Source organism: Phascolarctos cinereus, unplaced genomic scaffold (genome assembly GCF_003287225.1).
Source record: "Phascolarctos cinereus isolate Bilbo 61053 unplaced genomic scaffold, phaCin_HiC Scaffold_726;HRSCAF=1367, whole genome shotgun sequence".
NCBI classification, from domain to species: Eukaryota; Metazoa; Chordata; class Mammalia; order Diprotodontia; family Phascolarctidae; genus Phascolarctos; species Phascolarctos cinereus.
In genome coordinates, this window is record NW_027556098.1 from 310,210,772 (window position 1) to 310,221,756 (window position 10,985).

The 10,985-nt window shown below is 45.5% G+C and overlaps 1 long non-coding RNA gene across 2 annotated transcripts; it reads left to right on the forward strand.

The window, feature by feature from the left end:
• Nucleotides 1-404: 404 nt before the first annotated feature.
• Nucleotides 405-8,493, forward strand: LOC110210751 (uncharacterized). Of its 2 annotated transcripts, none has more exons than XR_002325160.2 (3): nucleotides 405-1,630; nucleotides 2,044-2,197; nucleotides 7,740-8,493. It is a non-coding gene; the product is annotated as an uncharacterized LOC110210751 (long non-coding RNA). The 2 variants fall into 2 exon arrangements; XR_013482863.1 differs by having other exon boundaries at nucleotides 7,805-8,493.
• Nucleotides 8,494-10,985: the final 2,492 nt, after the last annotated feature.

A 10,985-nucleotide genomic window follows, 5' to 3' on the forward strand; every position in this document is an offset into this window, starting at 1 on the left:
TTCTCGCCCTCCTCCCCCTTTCCTTCTCCCCACCCCCCCTTCCTAGGCCCACCTCCCACCTCCCCAACCCAAGCTGGGCAAATGGAGGGGAAAGGAGGAAAGCAGATACGCACTACGCGCCCACCCACCTCCTCCCCCCCAGGCATCTCCCGCACTCTCGGAGTGAGTAATTAAAGTTCTGATTGTTGTCTCCGGCTAAATGGTACATGTTTTAATTACCCCTGGAGCCGGCCCGTGCCTCCTCTCACCACCACCACCCCCCGCAACACACCCACTCCACGCTCTGAGCATTGGCATGTGCGCGAGTGAGTGTGAGTGTGCGCTGACAATGACAGCGGCCTGTCTGTCACAGCAGGCGACGCCTTCGCTGGGGAACTAACTGCCAGTTACTAGGGAAACGGGCAGGGAGGCAGCTGGGTCAGGCTGGGAGGGTGGCAATCGGCAGAAGTCGACATTTCAGCCCTCTCCATGTGCCTCAAACCCCCTCCCCTGCTAGACGAAGCCTCTGGGACCTTAGAGATGAGGTCTGGGGGTAAGAGTAAGGAAAAGGAGGTGCTTAGTCCTCTGCCCCACGCTCCGCCCTCTTCTGTCTTATAAGCTGCTTCTCTCTCAAACCTCACTCTGGCTGTCCCTCTGGCAGGTAGTAAAGTTGGGGAGGAACAAAATCCTATAGTGACCCAAAACACAATGGCCAGCCTCATTTTTCTCTGCGTGTTTCTTTCTATTTCCCTCTGTCTCTTCTTTCTTTATCCTCTCTTTTCTTCCTTCTTTCCCTCCCTCATTCCCTTGTTTCCTTCCTTTCCTCTGTCCTTCCCTTCTTCTTTTTCTCCTTCTCGCCTTCTTGTCTTCCCTCCTTCCTTCCCTCCTTTCTTCCTTTTTTCCTCTTTCCCTCTTCATTTCTCTTTACCTCCCTACCTCTTGTTTTCTTTTATTCTCTCTGTCTCTCTAGTCTTTCTTTTTAAAAATCTTTTTCTGCCCCTCTCTTTTATCCTCTCTAATTCCATTTCTTTGTGATTTCCTTTCTCCCTCTCCCTCCCTATCTCTAATTCTCTGCCTTGTAAATAAGCACCATTACTCTCAGTTCTCTCTCTCTCTCTCTCTCTCTCTCTCTCTCTCTCTCTCTCTCTCTCTCTCTCTCTCCCTCCTGCTCCCCTCCCCCACCATCTCTATCTTTTGGTCTCTCTCATTTTAAAATTTTCTCATTTGTTTCTCTTACTTCTTTAGTTTTCTTTCTTCCTTTCACTTATTCTCTTTTTCTTTTCTCTTTCTCCTTCTCTGTCTCTTATTTCCTCTGCCTTGATTTGAGTCTTCATTTCTCCTTTGCTTCTATGCCTCCTCTCTCTTTCTCCTTCTATCTGCCTCTCTCTGTCTCTCCTTGTTTCTGTTTCCCATGTCATCCTTGTAGAACTGCTTGAAAAAAGACACAGGGAGCCCGCCTGGACAACAGGCTGAGCTGACACCACCACCATTCGCTCTACCAGCACAACTCCAAAATCGCTACAAATTGCTATGAGCCCTCAGTGAATTTCTGTGGCTTCAGTGAAGGGGACATGAGTCAATGACAAATACAGAGGCAGAGAACTGCGTATTTCCAGTTAGGGACTTTTAGAATGGATCTGGGCACGCACAGGTATATGGGTGGGATGTGGTGTGCATTTGAGCAGATTGACCTAACTGGTCATCAGTATTTCTGAAACAGGCTTGAAACTAGGAAGAAAATAGCTACCACATTGAGTAGAAAGGGGCAAAGACTAGAAAGTCATTGAGGAGTTAGTTGATTAACTAGTAGTTAAACACCTACTTACAGTGTGTCAGGCACTGTGCTAAGCAGTAGGGTTACAAATAAGGGTAAAAGACTCAGCTCACAAGTAGTCCACAGTCTCATGGAAATGAGGGAGGGGAGATGACAACAGGAAAACAACTATGTATTAGTAAGATACATTCTGGACAAATTGGAGATAACCAACAGAGAGAAAGCATTAAGATTAAGGAGGACTGGGAAAGGCTTCTTGCATAAGGTGAAATTTTGGCTTGGACTTAAAGGAAATCGGGGATGCCAGGAGGCAGAAATGAGGTGGGAGAAAGCTTCAGAAAGCAGAGACAATCACTGAAAACACCCAGAATCAAGATCTAGAGAACTTGTGAGAGGGAAGAACAGCAAAGTGGCCGGTGCAACTGGATTGCAAAATATGTGGAAGTGAGTAAGATCTAAGAAGACTGGACAGGTGGGAGCAAACCAGATTATGAAAGCCTTTGAACATCAAACAGAGGATTTTATATGTGATCTTGGAGGTGATAGGGAGTCACTGGAGTTCATTAAATAAAGGGGTGAGGGATTGACATGGTCAGACCTGTGCTTTAGGAAGATTAATTTGATGGCAGACTGGAAGAATGACGGTAGTGAGCAGAGACTTGAGGCAGGGAGAACAATCAGCAGATCATTTCAGTACTCCGGGTATGAGATGGTGAGGTCCTACCCCAGTATGGTAGTAGTGTCAGAGGAGAAGGGGGACGTACAAGTGAGGAGTCATGAAGGTAGGCCACGGCAATAGATTAGAATATGGAGGAGGGTGGAGAATGAGAGGATAATGCTTCTTAGATTATGAGTCTTGGGGAGTGGGAAGATGGTGGAACCCTCAACAGTAATAAAGCTAAGAAGAAGGGAACAATGGGGGAGGGGGTAAAGATAATGAGTGCAGTTTTAGACATTCCAGAGTTTAAGATGTCTACAGGACATCAAGTTTAAGATGTCTGATGAGGAGTTCCCTCGTAAAAGGGCAGGAGTTGGGAAGGAGAGAAAGACTATGAGTTAGACACTAAACTCGTTGAGGAAGGAAGGCGAATGTACCAGAGGTGTTAGACATTTGCTACTAGGATCTTGATTGGATGATAAATAGAAATCGAATGAACCTCAGACGAGGAGGGGTTACTGAATGATGGTGGTAGAGAGAAAACCTGGAAGGGACAATGGAGAGAAGACATAATCCAAATCTTCTGCCAGTACTAGTGAGTCAGGTTGTGAGCAAAAGTGCAACCAGCACTGGAAAGGATAGCCAGGGAATGTGTGGCATCAGGAAGCTAGCCAGGTCTCAGGGAGTACGAGAAGATTGAGGGAGTGAAAAAGGAAAAGATTCGGGATGAAATCTGGCTTGTTACCTAAGAAGCAGACATTCCAGAGAACACAGTGGAAGGGTGTGGGTAGCATTAGAATGGGATGTTGGAGGGTTGGCTTGAGGGACGTGGGAATAAGAAGCAGTGCGGGATGGAGGACAGAGTTTGAAAAATAGCAACAAGGGGTTCAAAATCACTGAGGTGGGGGGTGAATATGATGGGTTGGAAGTTGTTAATCACTGAAGAGTTCGGAGAAGTGCCTAGGAAATCATTAAGGGCAGGATGGTAAGTATTAAAACATTATTGAGGGAAGAGGGACAAAGGTTAGCATGCGACTGAAGGAAGGGGAACAGAAATGAGGGGATGGTCCCTGAGGGCAGCAGAGAAGGGACTGGTGGTCCCTAATGGGAGACAGGGCCTATAGTTGGCCAGTAGGTAGAAAGAAGGGCAGAGATTGGAAGATCACTAAATGGAAAAGAGCAGGTACTAGTGATGCACCATGGTCAAGTGAGCAGAGCCTGAAAGTGTTCCATAGAAAATCACATCTGGGGTGAGCCTTGAAGGAAGCTAGGCATTGGCCAGAGATTCTGGATGATCAAGGAGAAAAGGATAATGATTCTCAAATCACTGAGAAGAGAGAGGCAAGGGACTTGTTTGGGGGCATTTTGACATTAAATGCATAATACAAAAACAGCATACAAAGTATTATGCACATTATTACTCTCTTGCTCAGGAATCTTCACTGCCTCCCTATCACCTCTAAGATGAAATACAAACTCCTTTGGTATTTGAGGGCCTGCACAGTCTAACTCCAGCCCACCTTTAAAACAGGATTTTGGCATATTATTCACCCTCATACACTCTTGTGGTCCAGCCAACTTGGCTACTTCCCATTCCTCAAATGTGATATTCCTCCTTCTGTTTCTATGCCTTCACAGGCTGAACCCTGTGCTGATGCAAACCTTCCTCACTTCTGCCTCTTGAAATCCCTAGATTCTTTCAAGGCTCACCCCAGATGCAGCTTTCCATGGAACACTTTCCTGATTCCCTACCAATACCATCACCATTTATTAATGGTTAAGAAAGGGAGGAGGGGTATAGGATAATCATTTAAGGGAATGATAGGGACTAGTGACCATTTTTTTAAGGACGATGGGGGAGATTTGGGCACTTTTGAAGGAAGTAGGGAAGGTACAAATTGCCAGGAAGAGACTGGAGATTTGCAAGAAGGGAGGACAGTGATGGAGGATACAATCTATAGCAGAAGACAGGAGAAGAGGGGATCGAGTGTATCTGCTGAAGGGCTGGCCTTGGCAAAGGAGGGCCAGCTCTTTATCAGAATCTAGTGAAAAGGAGAGATGAGGTCAAGGGATTTTGAGATGAAGAGAATGGGAGAAGAGGGGGCTCGTATTAAAGGTCTTCAAATTTCTAGTGAAGCAAGAAGCAAGAGAGGGTAGGAAGAGTGGTATGGGAGGACTTAAGGGAAAACAAAGGTTTGGAATAGTTTTTGCAGAGAGGGAAGTAGGGAATCAATTAGGGAAGAAAATGAATGAATAAAGCATTTATTAAGTGCTTACTATATACAAAGCACATAGAGACTATAAGCATTGGGAATACAAATATGAAAGTAAGACATTCTTTGCTCTCAAGGCACTTACATTCTAATGGGGGAGATAACACATACGGAAGTCAGATGGGAAAATCCCATGATCCGTAGGGTTCAGCAACAAAAAGCATATCGTAATGACTCTTCTTCAATGTTATTTCCACTCAAAAAAATCATCAGTTGAACCATTTGGCAGCATCAAGGACTTTGGTGGCAAGAACTTCCTTTCCTAGGTCTTTAGTAGCTGCAGGTATAGGACTTGCAGGAGCAGTGGCCAGGGTTGCTTCCCAGGATGATGGTTGAAGGCACTGGACTGGAAGCATTGACATTCCCAAGGCTCTTGGGTTCAGGGTTCTGGGCAGCCTCTATCAGGGTCTGAGGGGAGATAGTGGTCAAGGTGGTGGAGATGGTTTGACCTGCTTACCACTGTCTCTCCCTCAGAATACCTCGCTTCTTCAGCAGGCCTGGCCTGCCTGCCCTGTGAGTGGCAGTTGATGAGAATGTCTAGTCCCTTCTCAGGAACTGCTTCTTCAGACTATGAAGGCTGGGCTGGAAACAAGACCAGTGGTCTGGGAGGTGCTGTCACTCTCGGATCCCCTGTACCCCCCTGCCTATTGGTGGCAGTTGGTCAATGGTTGTTACTGGTAGTGATGAGGAAGCTGGACCTTTTTCCACAGTTTCTCCCCTTGATAATAGTTATGGAGTTGGAGCACTGCCTTACTGCTATGCAGACCCAACTGCGTTAGGATGCTGTATTTGTAACGTTACCTAATCAGCATGGTTGTGGGACCTCCTCCAGCCTTGTTCAACAGCTCTTGTAAATAATAGCAAAGGCAGACGGTAGCAGTAATTTGGGGCTGAGGTTTATCAAGAGAAGAGCATCATTAGGACAAGGGGCCAGGTTAATCAAGAGCAGAGTATCATGTAAAGTTGAAGTGGCTAACTCTCAGGTTAAAGACAGATAGGTGGGGCAGCTGGGTGGTGCAGTGGATAGAGCACTGGCCCTGAAATCAGGAGGACCCGAGTTCAAATCCAGCCTCAGACCCAACACTTGACACTTTCTAGCTGTGTGACCCTGGGCAAATCACTTAACCCCAACTGCCTTTAAAAAAAAAAAAGACAGGAGGGAGAGCAAAATGAGAACAGGAGTAATAGCCTAAGAAAGTACTGAGGGGGTAGAGAAAATGGAAGTCTGAGGGGTTAAGCATAGAGAAAGATGTGATGATGAGAGGCTGTGGTCAGATAGGGAAATGTTAGAATTTCTAATTAGGAAAGTGGAACACTTGGTAATTGTGAGATCTAGTGTGTGACCATCACTACGTGTGTGCCTAAAGTGCAGTTAAGGATTAGGTCATGGGACCTAGAGAAGGTTGAAGAAATGAGAGGTTGGGGAGTTTGAAGGAGCATCTACATGGATAATTAAGGCCTTTTGTTTAGGGGCCGGAGGGAGAGGAAGATTGGGAACCAGATGCTGAACTTCTTGAGAAAGAAGGGACAATGCTCATGCTGGGGGGGCAAGGTGGGTGAGCAGTATATTGCAGTTACCAAAATATTGATTAGGTAAAAAAAAATTGTATTTGACTGGACTTTACAAAAGGAATGATAACTGAATGAAGGAAGTGAAGGGAGAGTCTAGGAATGACAATGGAGAGCGAGGAATGTTCTGACTCTACCTTAGTAGAAGGGTGGGATAAGATAAGGTACAATCAGTGATGGAGGGAGTAGTTGGGGATGCAATATTGTCAGAGGGAAGCCCAGGTCTCCATGAGGACTAATAGATAGAAAGAGAGAGAGAAAAAAAGAAAGGAATTCATTATGGAACAGGAATTAGGGAAGGCACAGTGGAAGAGGTGGGCAAGGTTAGATTTGAGACATGAGTGGAGTCAGGTTGATGGGCTGGGGGGATGAGAGAACATGAGGAGGGGACAGGTAACAGTGTTACACTAAATGGCCACAGATTATTACAAGAAGAGGGGAAGATACAAATGAAGTCATAGTGAGTGGCAGATGGGGAGAAAACTATCATATATGTACATTAATTAATGCATTAAGGCCTTGGGTTTCTCTGGGATTGCTCTGACTATATATACCAGGGACCCTGGACAATTCAAATGACCCCAAAGAATAATGACACTGGCCCTGAGGTGGCTGGGTAACATTCCACTTTTTTTTTTTGAGTGTTACTCACGTTGTAAGTACATTCCCATCCTACAGTCCTTTCTTCTGATTGGTTGGTCCCTCCTAGACCCTCCAGCAAGGAAAACACCCAAGACAGCCATGTCTTCTTTATTCTCCGGGCTCCACCTCTGACTCTCTGGACTTTCCCTCTTATATCACAGATGCTAGAAAGCTTATTCTGGAAATACAAAAAGTAAAATAAATAAATAAAGTAAACCCTAGAAGTTCACTCCACCCCTGGACTCCTCACACTGGAAGTACACTCTGCCAGGGCGGTCTCTTACTCTGATTGGCTAGTTTCTCCCAGAGCCTCCATTTTCAGGAAAGTACCCATGCCAGCCATGTCTTTACAGCTGTCTGGGCTCTACCCCTGACTCTGAACTTTTCTCCCATGCCCCCAAGCAAGTACCTTCTCCCCATTTCCAACTGATTCAGCTTCTTTTTATGTGTTAACTGCCATTAGAATGTAAGCTCTTTGAAGGCAGGGAACATCTTTTGCTTGTATTTACATTCTTAGCATTTAGCACTTTCTTTTTCACTGGAAAACAAGACCGAAATAAACCAACTCACTTCCCTGTTTCTCCCACTGCGTTGAAGTACAGTGTAATCAAAAAAGAGACCAAGTTTCATCTACTTGCTCCCAAGCTTCCTAGTTTTGTGGCCATCGGCAAGTCATTTAACTACACAAAGGCTGCCTTCTCATTTTTTAAAGTGGCACAATAGCGTGTCCTATCTTCTTCATAAGGTTGTTGTGAAGATACACTTTATGAATTTTAAAGTACTTTATGAATGTGGACTGTTGTCATACATAAGCCATCCTACTTACTTTTTGTCTTGCTTCAAGGTACTTTCATCAGCTCTCAAATTCTCCTGGATATTGGACCACCTCTAGTGTTTTGTTTTTCCTAGGGCTTTCTTAATTTGCTTCCAACCTGGCCCCTGCAGTCACAATCCAGAGGGACAACACTTGGAAAGAAGGGCTCCATGACCTTCAACACTATGAACACCAACCTCTAACCAGCTACCACTAATAGGCCAGTAATCCGGCCCAGCTTAAAGCAGCAAGATAAGATGCCCTGAAGAAGAGATGAGATGTGGAATACAGAAAGGACAAACCATTACCATCACCCCCAAAACACCTTACCTCAGACCCTGGTGGCTACAGCTCAGAATTCTGTGCCCAAATGCCCAAGGGATGGCAGTGTCCCTACCCTCAAAACTACTGGTCCTACTTCCAGCCCATTCTCCAAAGCCATCATGCAGGGGAGCAAAACCTTGCACATATGTGACCTAGTACTTGTCTCTGCAGATGCTCCAGCCACACACCCTCACCGTCCACAACTATCAAAGACCCAGGAAAAAACAAAATCGCACCACCAAAAACCTTGGCGTTGTCAAATACTTCAACATCAGAAATGACCGTGGTTTTTTATCAATGGAAATGACACTACAGAAGATATTGCCATCATCCTTGCTGCTACATCCTAAGGACCACTGGGCTTTTCCATCTACCCCGAAGCTAAACTCTATGAGTTATTTATTAGAAAGTGAGCTCTTTGAGAGCAGGGACTGTCTTACTTTTCTTCTTGTGTCCCCATTGCTTGACACATGGTATATAATAAATGCTTTTTAAAAAATTCATTCACCATGTGGGGCAAGGAAAAAAAAGAGAAAAACTTTGTGGTTTGGGTCTCATTTCAAGTTGATTCCTCAGGTTGAGACCCAGACTTAGAAGACTTTAGTTTGAACCCTAATTCTCTTCCTTTCTTTCTTGCTATTTGACTTTGAGGAAAGAGAGGAAGGGAGTAAGTATTTATATAGCACCTGCTGTATGCCAGGTGCTTTGCTAAATGCTTCACAAATATCTCATTTAATCCTCTCAAAAACCTCGCCTGGTAAGTACTGTTATCATCCCCATTTACAGTTGAGGAAACTGAGGCAAACAGAGGTTAAGTGACTTGCAGGGTCACACAATAAGTGCCTGAAGCTGGATTTGACCTTAGGTCTCCATGACTGAAGGTCTGACATCTGTCCACTGCATTGTTTAGCTGCTTTTTAAGCAAGGCATTCCACCTCTCTGGGTTTCATTTTCCCATAGATAAAATGAAGGGATTGGACTAGATGTTCTTTGAGCTCCCTCCAACCTCTAATAACCTATGATTATCTTAGGGGCTTCCCAGGGGCCCAGAAAAGATACACTATTCTATCTGAAAGATGAAAGCAAAGGACCTCATATTCCTCATATGTCAACTCAGCTTCTTGGGTCTATTCCATCCATCAAAGAAAATTGAAAGGGTTAATAGAGGTGGTTCAGTAGATAGAGCCACTGAGTCCGGAGTCAGGGATATGTGAGTTCAAATGAGGCCTCTGGCAAGTCTCACTTAATCACTATCTTCTCCAGCTTCCCCATATGTAAAATGGGGATAATACTAGTTCCTACCTCCTAGGGTCGTTGTGAGGATCAAATGAGTCATCTGGGAAACGCTTTGCAAACTTTAAAGCATGATACAAATGCCGACATTCATGATTCATATTTGAGCCTCAGTATGGCCTAGTGAATAAGAGCTGATGTCAGAATGACCCAGGCAAGTAACTTAACCTATCCTTACCAGCCACTCCCTAAGACTACTCAATTACCAAAGGAGCTGCCAAGTAGCACTGGTAGACAAAGTTTTCTCATTGGGAATTCCCGATACTAATGAAATCACAGATCGAGTCCAAAAGAAAACACTTGCCCTGTGTCTAGTGCATCCAGGTTTACAAGTTCCTCATGGTGATCTAGAGTACAATGGATTGTCATCCTCATAAAGGAATAGGTCGAGTGGGTTGCTCATAATCGTACAACTGGAAAGTGGTCTGCCCTCTCCCTTCTTTGCTATTCTATTGGCCCTCAAAGGAAATCCCAGAAGGTCTTTTCAGAGATGTAATGGACAAGGTTGAGCTTCGAGTGTGTTTGTGGGGAGGAGGGATATTAGGGAGCGGGTATAAGCAGTAAGCAGAGCAGAATATCCTTGTTCCCCCTGCCCCTTCCACCCTGGCCAAACCCTCCTGTCAGTCGCCTTATGGGGCTATTTTCCCCCTCCAGAATCAGGGCCTTGAAATTCCCTTTGGGTTCTAGGATTATTGAGCTCACCATTCCTTCTGCCAAGGCTCCCAAGAAATAATACAACACACCTCCCCAAGATGTTAGAGGTGATTGACCCCATTAGGAGAATCTCCAAAAAACCCAAGGTGCCCTTGGAGTTGAGAACCTGGCAGGGTCTGGGTGCCAGCACAAGAAAGCCCAGTCCTGCTTTTAATGCCACGTACGATGGCCTTGAAATCCCAGGTGGGAAAATTTGGCACCCTCCAACACATCTTTCCATTGCCAGGTAAATGCTCTGGCCAAGCCATCTTTGTAGAGCAAGCCTGCCACCTGGTGTTAGTACTCTCCAACTACAGGCCTGGGTTCCTTCAGCGGGTTTTAGCCTAGCTCGCTCTATGGCCTCAGCTTCAACCTGAAGTAAGCATGGGAGTATCTTTGCTTCCCCAGTTAGCAACTTATGTACAATGAAAAGTCCAAAGTAACAGCAGTGAGACTGGCCTGGGGCTGAATGGAGTCCTGTCCTGGAGTCATGTGGGCTCTAAGACCAGAAGGTGGTGAAGAAAAGGGGTTGGAGAAGCTGTCGTTCAGATAAAAAGCATCCCAGGGGAGGCTGGAATGGGGCAGGTTGGGGATATCTCCAGGCAATAGGCATCCCTCTTGCAGCCTCATAGTCCTGCCTTTCTAGACCTGTTTGCTTGGACCCACTGGCAAAGAATTGGAGGCACCTTGTAGAATTCTCCATTTGTATTTAATCAGGGAAGAAAGAGGCTACATTTCTTGCCCAGTGCTCCAGCTGGCATCTTGCCAATTCCCTGGCATCCAGGGCTGTTTAAAGCTTTCCCCTACCTAAAAATACTCTTCTCCCAAGCTTGTCACCCTATCCTCATGTTCCATCCCAGAATCTACTATCTTCCCTTCAGAATCTGAGAACCCTGAGACCCACAACTCTCAAAGGCTCAGAATCTGTAGCCTTCGATAGACATCAGGTCAAGAGTCAGTCTTCCT